Raw genomic sequence first — 18,349 nt, 5'->3', positions numbered from 1 at the left:
GCTGAGCTGCAAGCAAGAGAACCACAGGAAGCGATACGAGCGTAAGAGCTTCAACTACTCTTCCCTATTTGTGTTGGTGACTACACCCTTGTTGGGAGCTTTACGGGAGGCACCGGCAAACGATCTCTGATTGAGGAGCTTTCTTCGCGGGAGTAAAGCTATAGAGCAACTATACTGTCCTATCGGACAAAAATTTTTCGAGCCGAAAACGCGTTTCGGGCGCGTCTGGACCTTCGTTTTTCAGAAAGCAGGCGATTTTGAGCATTGCGGGTAAGTCATCGATTCTCTGCACAACTCTATTTTAAGAACTGCAGGAAGACAGATTGGCTATGCAGACACAGTGTGTGCTGCAAAGAGGTCAACAGTTGCCATTGGGTGTATGTATGCATATTGAAGTCACTAGTTGTGACATTTGAGAGTACTACAGTACCGCTGCAGAAATATAGCAGTTTGTGCAGGACAAACCAGAGTGTTGTTTCTGGTAAAATTGTGTGTCTGGCAAGATGTCAAATGATGGCATAACCCAGATTGTGGCTGAGAAGCTTGATAAGAACAACTTCCATGCTTGGAGGTTCAGGTTGACGAATTTCCTGATGGGAAAGGGCTATTGGGACTACATAGAAGGTGAGCATGAAGAGGCACCGGAGATACCGGCGGACATAAATCCGACTACTGCAGATGTGAAAGAGTTTAAAGACTGGAACCAAGGAGCCAGGAAAGTTATGTATTGGCTCTCCATTAGTATACATGACACCATGATTGGGCACATTCAAGATGCCAAGTCCCCCAAGGAGGTGTGGGACACCTTGGTAAAACTCTATGAAACAAATACCAAGGCACGTAAGATACAGTTGAAGAATGAACTTCATACTATGGAGAAAAAGAGCATGTCTGTGAATGACTATGCATTGAAGATAAAGGGTATTGTGGAATCCCTTGCATCTATTGGTGTGTTAGTAGAGATGATGATGATAAGGTGGAAGTCTGTTTATGTAGTCTCGAGCCACAATACAAGGCGTTCAAGACGTCTATTCAGACTCGGATAAACATTCCCAACTTTACAGATTTGGTGTCTATGCTGATTATAGAAGAGAAGAGCTTGGGTGAAGACCAACAGTCTTCACAAAACAAAAACAGTTCAGAGCAACAGGCCTTCTACACAAGTTCAGGTAGAGGACGAGGTAGAGAAGGCCGTGGACGCGGTCAAGGAGGTGGCCGAACAGGTAATCAGAATTATGGCCAGCAGCAGCAACAACAACAGTCCCAGAATACACAACAACAACATCAACAACACACAGGTGAAAGAGGCAAATTCAAAGGCAGGGGGAGTCAAAGAGGACGTGGAAATTGGCAAAGGCAATATAATGATGCATATGAATGCTTTTATTGTGGTAAGCCTGGACATGTGCAGGCAGAATGTTATAAGAAGTAGGCTGACATGTAAAATGGGAAAGTGCAGCAGAACAACTATGCATCCTCAAGCAGAAATAATGAGTATAATGAACAGCTCATTTAGTTGGGTTCACACTATAGAGAACCCTCGTATGTATTGGTTGAGTACCTTTCATATTATGTGTACTCTTATCTTGTATATGGTGTGTTGAGTGTTGAGTGAAGAAGAAGAAGATTTTCAGCCTCTCACCTTGTGTGTTCTCTATTAGGGTTTTGTGAGTGTGTGTGTGCTTGCAAGAGCTCAAGCTCTCTTCCCCCCCTGCATCTTTTCAGGCTAGTTGTAACTTCATTACCTAGAGAAGTTATCATGGTAGTTGTAACTTAGTTATCTAGAGAAGTTAATCATGATACTAGTTACTCTTAATCCCTATGTAAAGTGGTTCACCATTTATTTTAAGAATTAATATGATGTATTCCTTTTTGGATAAACTAAATTGCTTATTGTTATGGATAAGAGGTTCTCCTACTCAGATTTAAGACATAAAGAACATTTGTTGACAACTGCTTATTAGTAGAATAATGACTTCTACTCCTACCATAAGATCCTAGTAGGCATTATGAGTGATGTCAATCCCTTCATATTCAATCCCACTTGTTAAACACTCCATGTGTAAGGTAATGTTCATTGATGTTTTATACCTCTTTCAGCCTAGATATATGAAACTCCTTTGACATATACTCCCTCCCTTGATCTGTACGAAAGTTGCCAGCTTTACATGCTGACATATTTTTAGCCATAGAAACAAAGTGTCTAAAGCATGTAAAAACCTATGACTTTACCTTCAATGGATACACCCAAGTGTGCCTGGAGTAGTCATTAATAAAAGTCACAAAGTAGAGATATCCTTGATTGATGGTGCCCTTGTGGGACCACATACATCACTATGTATAAGCTATAATTTCTAGACATCCCTAACTGATCCATCTTTCAAGAATGATGCTTGTTGCACCTTACCCAAATTGCACCCCTCACATATACGTTTGACAGGGGCCTTAAGCTTTGGCAACTTTGGCACTGTCTTTTACCTTTAAGGTACAACAAACTACAAAAAATGAAGTGACCAATGCGGGCATACCATAGCTGAGAAAATTAAGGAAATGGGACAATTAGGGAAAATTGGGCCAGTAGGGGGGGATGGGGGCAATAAGGAAAATTTGGGTGCAAGATATTGGGTAAGTATAGTGGTAGATTTGGGAGAATTTAATGGAGTAGATATATTTGATAAAATTGTTCATTGTTAGGAGAGAGAGAGAGAGAGAGAGAGAGAGAGAGAGAGAGAGAGAGAGAGGGTATAATATTAACGTCCACAGAAAATGCTAAGGGTCTGTGTGACTTATAAGCTCATTTTTACTTTGGACCTTATAGACTCATAAAACTTTGAGCATAGACTTATGATGTAGTCCTTTTGTTTAATGCTATAATTACACTTCTCTCTTTTTTTTGAGATTCTTTTTTCTTGCCTTTTTCCTCCTCATGCTTTTGTTTGAAAAAGCCTTTTGTAAGAAATAGAATAGCAAAAATGAATAGTGTATTAAATGTCATGTGCCAATGCAAGTGAACAATGAGGCAAGACCTTTAATTCGATTCATGAATAAAATGAATTGTCAATGAATACAAGTATGTAACTTAGCTCTATAATTGTCTCTTTAAACCCAACAAAGACCATTCATCCCGATAAGTATCATTTATCATTGGTCTCCACGGTCAAAATTATAGATAGTCCAAAGTTTCTAGTAGAAGATGTAAAGTGCTTATTTTTGCTTAGTTTAAGGTAGGTAATTATGAAGGCACCAGCAACTAGGCGACCTTCTTCTCTAGAAAAAGAGTGCTGAGAGCTCATGTTTTGCTCCACCCAACCTCAGCCAAGAACTGCACACCTTCTAAGATAAGACTCCTCTCTTTTATTTGCTAGATGCTCTTCACATGTGCCCCACCACTCTCATTAGTGTCTGACCACTCTTGAGTTCATACCCGATCGTTTTCGCTCCCCTAAACCCCGCCCGTGCTTTGTTTGGACGGTCAAGCTCTCTAGGCTCCCAATAATCCCATTGTCATGACATTACTCCCCCCTTAAGATAAGTTTTTGTCCTCGAAAATGAAATTCGGGAACTTCTTTCTGAGTATGCTTACCTTTTTCCAGGTATAACCTTCTTCTGGTCTATCCTTCCACTTAACTAAACACTCATGTCGTACAAAGTGTTGTGTTCTTTTCTCTTGGAAATCCAATACTTTTTCTGGTTCGTGTGGTAAGGATGGGGGTTCAAAAAGCTCTACTAGGATCTCCTGATGAGATTATTATCATCACCCAACTTCTTTTTCAATCTACTGACATGAAAAACTGGATGAACTTTGGAGCTTTCTGGTAAAGCTAACTTATAAGCAACACTACCTACTTTTTTAAGTATTGTAAATGGACCATAATACCTTGGAGATAGCTTCAGACTTCTCCCTATTTTCAAAGATTTGGAATGTGCGGGAACCTTTAAAAACACTTGGTCACCTTTTTCAAAGATGATTTGTCTACGATCTTTGTCTGCATAATGTTTAGCAAAGTGTTATGCTCTCTTAATATTTTCTTTCGCAATTTTCATCATCTTTTGGAGATCTTGAAGAAAATCTTTAACCTTTTGTATCTTTTCTTTCTCGAGTCCAACGGCCACTGGAGCTCACGGTTGAAAACCATACATTAACATAAATGGACTAAATCCCATTCTTGAATGTTTGGCACTATTATAAGCAAATTCCAATATGGGTAAGTATTCTTCCCAATTGGTTTGCTTTTTGCTTACATATGCTCGTAGCATGTCTTCCAAGACTTGGTTGACTCTCTTTGTTTGACCATCACTTTGAGGATAATCAACCGTACTCATACTTAGCATTGTGTCCAATCTCTTGAATTAAACTTTGTATCTCTCTAACTAGCTATATCGGCAAGTAAGCCATATAATCAATAGATATTTTCAGTGAATAGCCTTGCTAACTCAGGTTTAGTCACTGTCATTTTTGTCAGAATAAATCGACACATTTTAGTCAACCTATCCATGACCACCCAAACCGAATCGTGGCCTCTGTTCATTTTAGGTAATCCAACTATAAAGCCCATTGAGATACTCTCCCACTTGCCATTTGGGATCTGTAGTATTGGACTTAGTAAGCCACCTACCTTTAGGCATCTGCCTTATTGACTTGGCACTTTTGGCATTTTAAGACATAGTCTTGGACGTCCTTACTTAAGCCAGACCAATAAAATTGTCTCTTAACTAGTGCATATGCCTTCCATATTCCAGGATGACCAGCACTCAGACTATCATGACATTCATATAAAATACGGCACCTAATGTTTGAGTGTGACAGTCATATAAAATACGGCACCTAATGTTTGAGTGTGACAGTATATATACTCTACCTTTATAAAGTAGGTAACCATTATCGATGGAAAAAATCTTCCAACGATTTCTTTCCTCACTTTGTAAGTGACATGTCTCCTTGAGACATCTCTCCAGACTTATCATTAGTGGAAGTGTTTGTCTCGTTAACAAGGCTATCTTTATTTATAGTCAAGGGATCCCTCTTCTCTATGACACTCCACATGTGGGCATAATGCGGATCATCAATGCACTTCCCCTTAAGTGATTCCAAAAAATCACTCTAAATTTGAGTAAAACTCAACTCGTTAACCATGGGCATGTGACTCAATGAATCAGCTACCACATTATAATGTCATTTTCTATATCGCAGTTGAAAGTCAAACTCTTCCCATCGAGCTCTGCGTCCTTCAACTCTTTTGACAAGATAGCCATTTGATACTCTTATGATCAAAGACTCTCTCAAATTTGGTACCATATAAATAATGCCTCCACTTCTTTAAGGCATGGCTCTGTCCAACTTTTTACTTTCAAATGCAATAGGTTTCTCCCCTTGTAAAAGGATTGCACCTACTGCATCATTACTAGCATCCGTCTCTACCACAAAGGGTTGATTTGGATCAACAACTTGGAGAATGGGAGTTGTAGCTATAGCTACCTTAAGTTTTTCAAAACCTCTTTGTTGTGGGAATCCCCCCAAACGAAGGTCTTTTCCTTTCCTTTAAGCTAATGTATCATCGAAACAACTATCTTCGCATAATCTTAAACATACTTTCTATAGAATCCAGACAAACCAAGAAAAGTTTGTAATTCTTCTAAGTTTGTGGGATGTGGCCACTGTACATATATATATAGTTATTTATAGTCTTGTGAATGGACTTTCATGAAGGTGAAGGAAACTTCTATTTAAGTGCATATTATTAATGTTTAAACAAATTTTGAAGTGTATATTTTGGAAATTTAAGATAAACTAATTGGACCTATTCTATGTACAGGAATGGCTACATTTGGATAATTTTGTGAAAGTAATGGTCATTCTAAATTTAAGCCTTGGGTTCCACTTTTTTGTACGAAAGCTTTTTGTTCTAAATATTTTTTTTATACAAAAAGCTTTTAGATAAAAATGGTTTTAAACAAAGCTTGTGCAAAAAGAGCGAATAAAATTTCTAATATAATGTTTATTCAAGAAATTCATGAATTATGTTATATTATTTGCATGATTTTTTTAAATCCATTGAATAATACAACCTAGCTAACCTCATATTATCACAAAAAAAACAAGGGGGGTGTTAAAGAACGTTCTTGTCACCCAAGTTGACTTCAAAAGTCTGAATCTCAAAGAACCCTCCAAGTAATCCAACAAGAATCCAAGAAGAAGACACAAAATCCCAGGCCAAAATCTAAGCCAAAGAAGTAACTACACAACAAAGATAGAATACCACAAGCATGGAGAATATTTTTTTGCAAGCTTCCATGTGTGAGCTTTTAAAAAAATTACGAGGTTTTTTCAAACTCTAGATCATTAGGGGGAATTTTTAAAAGAAACAAGAAGCACACTTTTAAAAATAAGGGCTCAAGCAGTCCCAAAATTCCACCATTAGATTTAAAACTTTTTTGGGTATAGAATTTGGCACTTTTGACATCCGAAATAGCTTAAGCTTGTTTGAGGATAGACATTTTTTTTCATCCTCATGCATAGAAAGCCTTTAAGAGTTGTGTCCAAACTTATAAACATATACATGTAGTTCTTTGAAGTCATATGAACAACAGTCTAAGAGAGAGAGAGAGAGAGAGAGAGAGTTTTATTTGAGCACACATTACTAATAATGTTTAGCAAATTTTCACATGTATATTTTAGAAATTTAAGATAAATTAATTGGGCTTGTTTTAATTAATTTATGTATAAACATGACTATATTTGGATAAGTTTGAGAAAGTTATGGCCATTTTGAATTTGAACAACATTTTGCAAGGTAAGGGGGAGGAGGGAGAGACTTTTATTTAGGGGGGAGGGGGGAGAGACTTTTATTTAATTACACATTACTAATAATGTAGTACACATTTACTAATAACATTTAACAAATTTTACGGTGTATATTTTGGTAATTTAAGATAAATTAATCAACCTTATTCATATTAATTTGTGTATTTGGATAAGTTTTGAGAAAGCTATGGCCATTTTAAAATTGGGCCTTGCCGTTCAAAATATTTTTTGCATATAAAAACTGTAATACAAAAAAGGGTACAAAAGGTTTATACAAAAAACATTAAATTAATCCATAATATACGATATTTATTCAAGAAATCCATGAATTATGATGTATTAATTGCATAAATGGAGCCTAGCAACCCTCATATTATTTAAAAAAACAATGGGAATTGTCAAAAAACTTGTCTATCATCCAAAGTGACTTCAAAGGGAATACTCAAGTCTAGATCTCCAAGAACGCTCCAAGAAGTCTAACACAAGAATCCTAGAAGAAGAAATAAAAGCCAAGCCAAAGAATTAACTAAATAACAAAGATAGACTACCATAAGCTAAATAATTAACTAAATAACAAAGATAGACTACCATAACACAAGGCATTGCAAGGAAAATATTATTGTCTAGATACCCAAGGAGTCTTTTAGCCTTCTTCCTCAAGACTCTCCAAGAAACAACCAAAGAAGAAACTGAGGAATCAACAAGCTCCCAATAAGCAACAAAGATGGGTTTAAAAGGATGTGTTGTGCACCTAAGTGTATCATGATAGCAAACACTATCATGTGGGTTTCTAAGCAAAAACAAATAAAGAGATCCTTGTCTCATCAATTACCAATCAAAAGCCTACACCAAAGTTTCAACAAGAATGGTAGCCAAAACAAATGCAAGTAGACCATAAGAACCTTCTGCCAATAACATGAAAGACACAATAATTTACATTAAATTTGAATGATAAGAGGAAGAAAAACTAGATTTTCTTTCTACTCCTAAAAAAGAAATACACTCCTTCAAAGCAACCACAATTACCTACATCTAAAAAAGATGTGAAACCACAAGAACTTGTCTCCCATGAGGCTGTAATTGAATTGGAAATCTGGTCTTTCTACTTATTGGCATCCTTGGATGTTCCTTTAGTTGCCCTTGTCTTGGCTTGAAGCCTTGTGATGGCATTAAGGGGGATTGTATGAATAAGTCCTCCTTGTACGCCTAACAAGTTAACACTCGTCGAAATGGTAGCATATTCTTTTTCCATGGGGGTGATTGTCATTTTATTGGGACAATCCTTATAAGAATGGTCGAATCTGCACTTATAGCATGTGCCTTCGTAACGTTGGAGTTAAGCATAGGGTTTGGAGTGCTTGATGCAAGGTCTTTGTGAGGGCACTCCATAATATAGTGTGGGCCTTTACATTAATTGAATTGCAGTGATAGCCTGCATTGGTGGCCCCTACATACCATATTGTTGAGGTCTCTTGCTTTGTATTGCACTGTGGCATAGTCTATGGGTGGAACCTGTTTAGGATACCCATAGAGATCATACTATTGCTGCTAATATAGGTCTTGTTGATCATAAGACTCACAGATCTCTTATTCCTAGCTCTCTGTTTACTAACAGAGTCACAAAGTATAGTCTATGGTGGGTGGAACCTGTTCAGAATACCCATAGGGATCATGCTCATATAGGACTTGTTGATCATAAAACTCATAGAACTCTTATTCCTAGTTCTCTATTTATTGACAGAGAACTAGGAATAAAAGATACTATTGCTGCTCATATAGGTCTTGTTGATCATAATACTCATAGATCTCTTATTCCTAGTTCTCTATTTATTAATAGAGTCATAAAGTATTGTTGTATAGGTACAGTCCTTCGAGGACCTGGTTGAGATGGTAGTACCAAAGGTGGATATAGCAACTGGGGTGATAGGTAGATACTGGAGCTTGTGCTTGCGGAGGAGTGGGGCTAGCGAGGCTAATGGTTACATTGACACAAGGAGCATGTGCAAGGAGCATTTATCGTGGTACCGGAGACCACATTGTTGGATTTCCTTGGCACTAGCAATGATCCATGAGAAGAATTGAAAGATCTAAGGGCTGCACTCAATTGTGATGGAGTACACATATTCTTGCACTGTCGACATGGAGTATACACATGGGTATGTCATACCAAGTTAACTTGAGTATGTAGCTTTAAGAGTAACTTGAATATTCCAAAAGTTAGTATAAAAGAGATCCTTGGACTTATATACTTGGGCCCCTATTTACACTAGTCCTATTATTGGCCTTTCATACTTGACCATGGCCCTTGGCCCATACAAGTATTTACAAAATAAGAGTAACCATGTTACAAGCTATGTCATGGTTCTCGTGGCACTGACAATGAGCATAAAATTATTGTTGTCTATGCTTTGCAATTGGACACTTTGTACTTGTATGATTTTCATGGTAAATTGCACACCAAACCATATCTCTACATGGAAATAGGTGTGGGTGTCCAGCTTGTGGTGCTGGTTGAGGCTAGCGTTGAGTTTTCCCTTGGGGCTAGCTCTACCACTGCTGGCCTAAACAATTTAGGAGATTCTTTGCCAAGTCCTTGACTAGGACTATAGTTGGTGTTGGTTGGGCACCCTTGGCCAATGAGGCTTTGGATGATGTATCCCCTATCTCTTGGTTTGGGTGGACAACTTCTACATCCTTATCTTGGGGATTATCTACTCATTGAAGATGTAATGTTTAGAGATGATCTTGAAGCTTTTTTCTCTTGAGACTAATCATAAATCGATCAATGAGTGATAAATCATCTAGACTTTTATGGAGTGGTACATCTCATATGGATATACTTAGTTCTAGTAATATAATCTCGCATTGTTTCTTTCTCCTCCTGCTTTGAGGTTATATATTTGTACAATGGGGATCCATCTGGCTCTACTTGGCAAGAATCCCTCGATGAATGTGTCTCAATACCTTGTATAGCTGGCCTTTTCAAGTGGGTTTAGTGACCTAAACCAGTGGCCTGCTTTGCCTTTAAGGCAAAGTTCAAATGAACAGATTGTGGTGGGATCATGAATCCATCCCTTGGCCTCACAAATTTAATCAAACTTCTATATGTTACTGAATGGGATCTCTAGCTTCATCAAATTTGGTCATCATCTTTAAGATGTGGATTGGATTGGTTTTACCCAACTCTGAGCCTCTAGGTGTTATCTACCTTGTAACTTCCCTTCCCATTTCAATTAACATCCTTAGTGTGTCTTTTGCATATTCACATGGTGGTAGAATGCAAGGAGATGGTTGCACAAAACTCTCTATTTCAACGTATGGGATCTCTTGCCCTATAAAGTTGGCTTGTGCAGTTTTTTATATTCTCTATCATGGCTTTGAGGTTGTAGGCTTGCCTACAAGTTAGGACACAAATGCTCTCATGGGTCCCTTTGTGTTGAAGTAGTCCCACCCTTTACCATTTCAAATGTCCTTGTCCAAAAGTGGAGAAGAACTAAAACTGGGTTCCGTGGTAAAGGAGCTTCTATTATGAACTTCTCTAGGAGAGATTGGAACTCCTACTTGCATTGTGTGTGCCATAATTAGGTACGACAAAAGAGGCATGTCCCGATTACCATAAAATTATGATTGTTGGGCTGCTAGTTGGTCGTGTGGTTAGCTTGAAATAAACCCAGCTTAGGATTGACACCAAATATTTGAAACATTCTAGCTTCCACATGCTTTGACCGCTTCGTGTGATGGAGCAAACTTTGAGGTTACTCGTCTTGCTCTCGCTCCTTTCACTAGAGCTTCACCCAAAAAAGGGTTGTTTTTACCCTTTTCATGAAGTTTATGGCACTGTTTACCAAGCCAATTGGTAAATATAGAGCTCGGAGGATCGTGGCGGCTCATGTTTCCAAGTGTTTCATTATTCCTTAGCTCATATCTTTGTTTCATTGGCTCATAGCTCCTTGCTCGAGGTGGATTCAAATAAGTCTAGCCTTTCTTAACCAACGGATCACTTTACCAAGAGATGGTCATTTGCTAGGATTGAAGGTTGTGGTGGGTGGGTTTGAGGAAGGGTGGTTTGACGTGCTATTGTGGACTATATTATCATTTCTAATAATAAGTCCAGATCGAGTTTGCATCAAAGGCTTAGAGAAGTTCTAAAAATGGTTTCAGACACACAAAAAAAAGCTCATGTCTCTAGGCTCATGTTTTTGGGGCTCATGTCTTCAGGGTCATATATGTAGGTTCATATTGTTTTTGTATGAACTAGGCTCACATACTTTTATTTTATGAAATAAGCTTACCTAGGGTAAATCATATAAATCACCAATGAAATTAGGGTTTTTCCCTTCCAAGAAGTAAAACTAGAATGCCCTATAGTAAATAAAAGAACAACAAATAAACACATCCAACTGGATGCTTTTTAGAGTGTGACCTCCTAATTAACATTGGGCAATATTGGGTAATGCTAATAGCTTGGAATGGATTTAGATAAATGGAGCTAAGCCCTAGTCCTCGATAGTGGCACAATATGTTCAAGTTAAGAGGTTACCTTAGCCTTGCCAGCCGAAGCAAGTGTCATTGGGTCTTGCCTTAGAGCCGTTTCCCTATGTGGGTGCACTAGCTTGGCCATCGCGTGTCCTCACTCCATTGTCACACCAGAATGCTCCTTATGGATGGGGTGAAGGTAGAGTTCTCTATTCCTAGATGGAGGCAAAAAGAGATGGTCCTTTGTGATCGATCTCTCTCACAAAAGGGAGGGGAAGAAGGGAAATCTAATGCAACTAGAAAACCTAAGCCAAGCATCCATTAAACATGCAAGATTTAATAGCATACATGCAAGTAAGAAGAGGAAAGAGGAGAGCTCACAAGTTTATATTGAAAGGGAATGATTACATATTGCTTATTATAAAAAATGACTTACATACAAGTGACTAATTTTTACACTAGGCTAGACAAACTTAAAAATGGTCTACAAGTATCAAGTAAGCATGTACAGGGAGTCCATAGAATTTTCCTATTTAACATTAAGCACATGGTAAGGATGCTTTATATGCATTGTCTTACAAAAGATATGTACTCGTTCAAGTGGGTAAGATGGTAAAGTGCCTTATGGTAAGATGGTAAAGTGCCTTATGGTAGGTTGAGAAGGTGAAATCATGTTAACCTATGGAGTGGTTAACAAACTTCCATCTTTGCACACTTACACTTTTATCCCAAAATGTAATTAGATCTAAAAGACTATGTAAAAGAACATTCTTATACCCAACGTGAATTTTCAAGTAATTTATAAGCCTCCAAACAAGAATTAGTAAGGATGGTTAATGGACCTATGGTACCATTATACACATTGATAACTCTTGATAATGTTGAGAATCATGGAGAAGAACTTAACACAATGGAACAATTCCCTTATAATGCACATGAAACTTCAAATTTAATACTTTCTCTTGAAACACCTCTTAAGGTGTGGATATCATTTCAAGTGGGTGAAAATGTTAAACAAAAAAGGATGTGGCAAAAGGTGATTATAATACACACCCCATTGTGTATGTTAGAAAGTGCTATTATCTATACAAGATGGCAAAATGAAGTACCTACTGCTAGATGTAGTTCATGTATCTTAGTATTACAAAAAACCTAGTTTTAGTTGAACAAATGGTGGATCGATGGTGGATTAGGGTCTACAAGTGTTCAATCCTCAAGGGTGCTTTGTGGAAGGCTTCAAAAATCAATGCCACTTGGTTATGCAGGGTAAAAGAAATGGCACAATGTTTACTTTGGATGTTAACACACCCGAGGTGAAGGTAACCAGCCAACAGTGTCATAGCAGATATTAACAAATGGCACAAGAACATTAGTCATGTCAATATACAGCAATTGAAATCTATGTAGGCCCAAAATATTATTGTAGGCTTGTCAAAGTTTAAGGTTAACGGTATGCACAAAGTATGTGAAGCATGCTAGCTTGGTAAAGCAAGCCAAACATGCTTTCTTACATGAAAAGCATGTCAGTGTGCAAGGCCATTAAATGTTATATATGGGGACGACCAAGATTGTAACAATTGCAAGTTGTTTGCAGGTACCATGTTACATTCATTGATGATCACACTAGGAAAGTGTGGGTTTACTTTATGAAGGAGAAAAGTGAGGTGTTTGCTCACTTTCAAAGATTTAAAGCCTTAGTTAAGAAGGAAAAAGGTATGCATATTAAATGCCTAAGATTAGATGATGGGGAGAATATTTCTTCTATGAGTTCAATGATTCCTTGAGAAAGTAGGGAATTAAGAGGTAATACACATGCAGGTACACTTTGCAAAACATAATGGTGTTGAAGAAAGTAAAAATAGACACATTGTAGAAGTTGCTCACTATACCTTGATATGTAAAAAGACCTAGGAATTCATGATACCCAGCTTAAGGGTAACAGTGGTGGTGGCTGAGAGACTTGAGGGGGTAACATGTTGGCCGATCGACTATTCATTCTTGAACAACTGAAGGAAAAAAGACAAATCGTTGTACAAAACATGTTAACAGAAAAGGATCGGAGAAAAAAGTCATTTGACAATAATCTTAAGGATAAGGAAAGCAATGAGAGAAACCTTGTGCATATGTATGGAGTCCACAACGAAAAAAAGAAACTCAAGTATACCAAAAAAGGACCATTTTGAGTGTGTGAAATAACACCTCAAGGTACTATGCATGTTAAAGCTCTTGACAGGATTGAAACCGGCGGTGGATTTCTTAATGGCAATAAATTCAAAAAGTATTATGGTCCTCTTTTCGATGAAGCTTTGTGGATTACACATGATAAGAAAGAAGCCAAGAAAAATACAAAATTAAAGAAAGCTCGAGCTCGATAAAAAACTAAAGAAAGACAAATACAACATTAGCAGTCTATCCTTAAATCCGCGCACGAGCCTTTGTGGGAGAAGTTGAGGGAGACACACAAAGGAGCACATAGCACCTCTACTACGAACATCCATTCAAATGCCTAGCCCTTATGGTAAAGTGCTCTACAATGCATTGCTTGATATGGGAGCTAGTCACAATTTAATTTCCTTCAATGCATGGAACCAGTTAGAAAGCCCTCAACTCATAAACACCTCTTCGAAGGTGAAAGAAATCAATCATAGGAACACCCAGGTTCTTGGACTACTATAAATTGAAATATATTGTGATAACAAACACCTAGTGGGAGACCTTGCTGTGCCTACAAGAACATTACGAGAACCAGTAATACCTAGTTGCACATAACTGAAGACTACAGAATGTATGATTGGCTAGTCAACATGGCATGTCTATGTGGGTGAAACCACGGCTGAACAATTTACTCATAACCCCCTACCACCTCTCTCTTGTCGGAAGTTGCAAACGAGGAGGAAGCTTCAACATCAACCAAATCTAAAGAAATCCCCTCACTTCATCGTCTTGTTCAAGAAAGACTCAATTTTTTTACCTCCACACGGCTAAACAATTTTGTCATAACCTCCACACAGCTAAACAGTTTTGTCATAACCCCTTACCACCTCTCTCTCTTGTCAGAAGTCACAATGAGGAGGAAGCTACAATATCAACCAAATCTAAAGAAAACATCTCCAGTTCATTGTCCATCATTCAAGGGACACTCAATTCTTTTACCTCCACACGTAAAATACCTCCATGTCAGAAGGATGAACAAATATGATGGACTAAAAAGTGGCAACCCAAATCTATCTTAAAATTGGTTCCCAAGATTTCTTCATTTACACCACTTCAACCAACCAAGCAAAGAAGACCTCAACATAATAATCGACGCAGGAAGTCCAAACTACTGATTATCCCAAAATGGATACCTAAATGCTTATTAAAAGATCAAGGCTACTACGAGGGTAACTGTTGTATTTGGATCCCAAAACATAAATGTATATGAATAGCCTCACTTTCGTCGCTTACCAATTGCCAAGCCTCCTTAGTGATTGACAAAGGCTTCATAGGATTAAATTTAAACAAAGAAAAGACTGTTGTAGATAAACCTTCACCACCATCATCCAAACAAGTCTGGATCCCTAAAATAAACCCTATCTCACAAGAGGAAGGGTGATTGATGGGGGAGCTTCTACATCACAAATTGTTACAAAACCCTTGTTGGCTATCGTAGCCCCAACCCCATTGGTTTTCCTAGAGTGCATCACTATGCAAGTACAAATTGAAGGGAGAACCCATAAGCTCCATCTGTTTTTATGCAAGCCCCTTACCGTCCTTAAAGTTGGAGATCAATATGCCGCAACAAGTAACAAAGAGCGTTCCTAGCCAACAAACACTGATGGAGCAAAGCTGGAAAAGATAGTTACATAAAATCTATGATACCTTCCGTGAAGTCAAGGTATGACAGAAAGCGGGTAGAGGGGATTTATGCCAATATCGTTACTTTTATCTCCACACTTCGCTTCTCCCCGACAAATTTCATGTCCATATCAGGAGAAAGCCTGATACTCCACCTTTAAGGAATTGGTCCTTGTTTAATCTTTACTTAGATTGACCTTGAATATGCCAACAGAGTCTGCCAGATACTCTACCTTTCTTAGTATGCCCTCTTTACTTAAGAGTAGAGCCTTCTAAGTGAATTGTCAAGTGAGTTGTTAAAAAAACCAAAAAATAAAGAAAGAAAAGAAATGAAATGAAATAGAAAGATCCAAGAAGATAACCATTGCCATGTGAGATATTAGTAGGACTTATGGCTCTTCGCGCGATAGAGCCTTGGGACCATAGCCTTGATCTTCATGGGATAGGACCTTGTAGCTAAAAACATATCAATAAACAAGCTAAAAAACCATCGCTGCTGAGGTACTTAACGTTTCTTAGATACTCTTGTATGAGGTCTCCCAACCATTGCTTGAGTCTTAGCAAGGTGGTGCCTTACTCTTACATTTTTATCTTAGAATTAAGATTTATAATTTATTAATTTTTTTAAAACATAAGAAAGCAAATGCTTAAAAATAAATCACTTAGTAGTTTCATTTATGAGGCTAGATAATGGCTAGAGATAGTTTCACAAAAGTATTAATGTGTAGAGACTAGGGCCATAAACCAAGGCATGTTCTTTGCTCAATTTTGGTTTAGATAGAATTTGGGCCAACCTTAATATTACACTTGTCTTAGCTAGAAAATTTGACCAATCATAACCAAATTTTTTTCATTGCTTGATTAGGTGTTTGCATGTACTTAAAATTCTGTTTTTACACTAGAATACCTTATTGGTTATACCATGTTGTCTTGCAGACCTTCAAGACCTACGACATTTCCAATGCCAACATGCATCCAATATACAACCTCGACACATCTTCATCGATATGTTTCAAGGACTGAGTTTACATCAAGAAGGGAGGTATGCTAACCGTTACCGGAGACCTCTATGATGTCTGTTCTTTCCTTTTCCATTCAAGGGATGCCTAGATGGAAGAAGTTGCCTTTGATAACCTTACTCTTCTGTAAAACTTAGATTTAACCCAAAGGCAGTGACCTGGTCAGCAGAGGGATCTAGAGGGTGTGGAACAAATTTAAAATCAATGTGGTTTTTACTAGGAATCTTAGATTCAAAGCTGGGATGTACCACAAAGATTCTATCTGGTTCTCGATTGCCTGTCAAGATTGAATGTCTGGCTACCTCAAGATTACAAGCTCAGTAACAAGGGGTTTGCTACTTGGGGGGATGCCTGGGGTTTTCAAACTCAAAGATGGGTCTTAAGAACTGCCCTCACAAGTACCAGTGCCTCTGAAGTCTATGGTCAGCAGGGTGTTACTCCAGCTCCCTATGCAAGGTGGAGATCCTCCATTTGACAACCCTCTCCCAAAAGATAAGCTCATGTCTGGTACTCCTGATTAAAGGCTATGCCCAAAAAATAGCTTAGCTGAAGTGCCACACTGTCTATCATGAAGCTTATGTCCTGTATTAGCAGGATATCAATGGGGCATCCAATGATCAATGTGAAAATCTGCTTCCCATTGGATACAAAAATTCATTTCTAGAGTGCCAAATTTCCCATACTGAGCATTCCCAGTACAAGATTGCTCTCTTCATTAGGACCTGCAGATTTGCCAAACCAACAGTGGGACCAAGTTATCCTAGCCTCCACTATAGACATAGCCCATCTCCCCAATTGTGTCCACATAGTAGCTCTCAAGGTAGGACAACAAAATACATGCCATTAGTCTTCTTTAGCTCTCATGCATCTGCAACATTTTAAATATTCCTTTTTTGCAGTTTATGTCCAATGGGTAGAGCTCCCATCATCACCTTCCATACACAGGTTTTGGCTTTAATTGGTAAAGGCGACTCCCAGAGATCTCTCCACCTCTTGTGCCAACAAGTGTTACGAATCCATTTTAGATTCCATTCTTTATTTATTTGTATAACATTCAAATCCTTGGTCTTATTAAGGTTCCTCTTTAAGGCCTTTTACATACTATAAATAGAGACTAAGGTCTAAAACCTTTGAAGATTGTAGCTGTGTAAAAGTAAAGAGAGAACAAGTAAACCAATCAGAGTAAAACTCATCCATGCCCTGCCTCCCCTCTTTTTCATCAATGCTATGTGTGTTCTTCTCTTGCCTCTATTTGTTGCACCCAAAAAGAGAGAAATAAATAATATTAGTTTTAATTTGTGTGTGTGTGTTTGTGTGTGTGTGTGTGTGTGAGAGAGAGAGAGAGAGAGAGAGAGAGAGAGAGAGAGAGAGAGAGAGAGGGTGGGGAACAAAGGAAGCAATAGGGGGGTGTGCACTTGATGGCCAACAAATTTTTTTCCTCTTCTCACCTTATCTTGCTTCCTATGCAGAGAAACACACAGAAATTGTAAGCGGTTACTGAGAGAGAGAGAGAGAGAGAGAGAGAGAGAGAGAGAGAGAGAGAGAGAGAGAGAGAGAGAGAGAGAGAGAGAGAGAGGTGGGGAACAGAGGAAGCAATAGTATGTGAGCGCGCACGAGCACACACACACACAACAGGTAATATGTGCACACATAGGGATTACACATCAAATAATTTCCTGTTAACTTGGTTGTTGAGACATTCCACTCCGATGACTCCAAGATAGATTTTCAGCTCTGCTAACAAGGATAGCTTTACATTTTACTGGATTTTCAGCTCTGCTAACAAGGAAAGAGAGAAAATTGACAGCTTTACATTTTATTGGAGTAAAGGAGAATAGCTTGTCCACCCATATAGCTCCTTCTAGTTGCGCCATGGCAGGCCACATAGGAGCAATCTATACCCAAGGAGATGGGTTTCTACCATGTTGGCAAAGTGCATTTGACAACCCATACAGCCCCTTCCAGTTGCCATGGCAGGCCACATAGGAGAAATTTGTAGCCATGAATATGGGTTTCAACCATGTTGGCAAAGTGCACTTGACAACCCATCTCTATCTAGGAGGATGGGGTAGGGGACATTGGCAACAAGGGCTGCATTGGCAAGTCCTGCAAGCTGTTGTGCTCCGCCATGGCTCTTTCTTTTTTTTAGTAATTCTTATATTACCAGTGGAAAACCTCATTGCGAGGTGGAAACCCACAAACAAAACATCATGAT

The sequence above is a fragment of the Cibotium barometz genome, chromosome 8 (assembly GCF_041138505.1).
Source record: "Cibotium barometz isolate CiBa-2024 chromosome 8, ASM4113850v1, whole genome shotgun sequence".
In the NCBI taxonomy this organism is placed as follows: Eukaryota; Viridiplantae; Streptophyta; class Polypodiopsida; order Cyatheales; family Cibotiaceae; genus Cibotium; species Cibotium barometz.
This window is presented reverse-complemented; position numbering follows the sequence as displayed.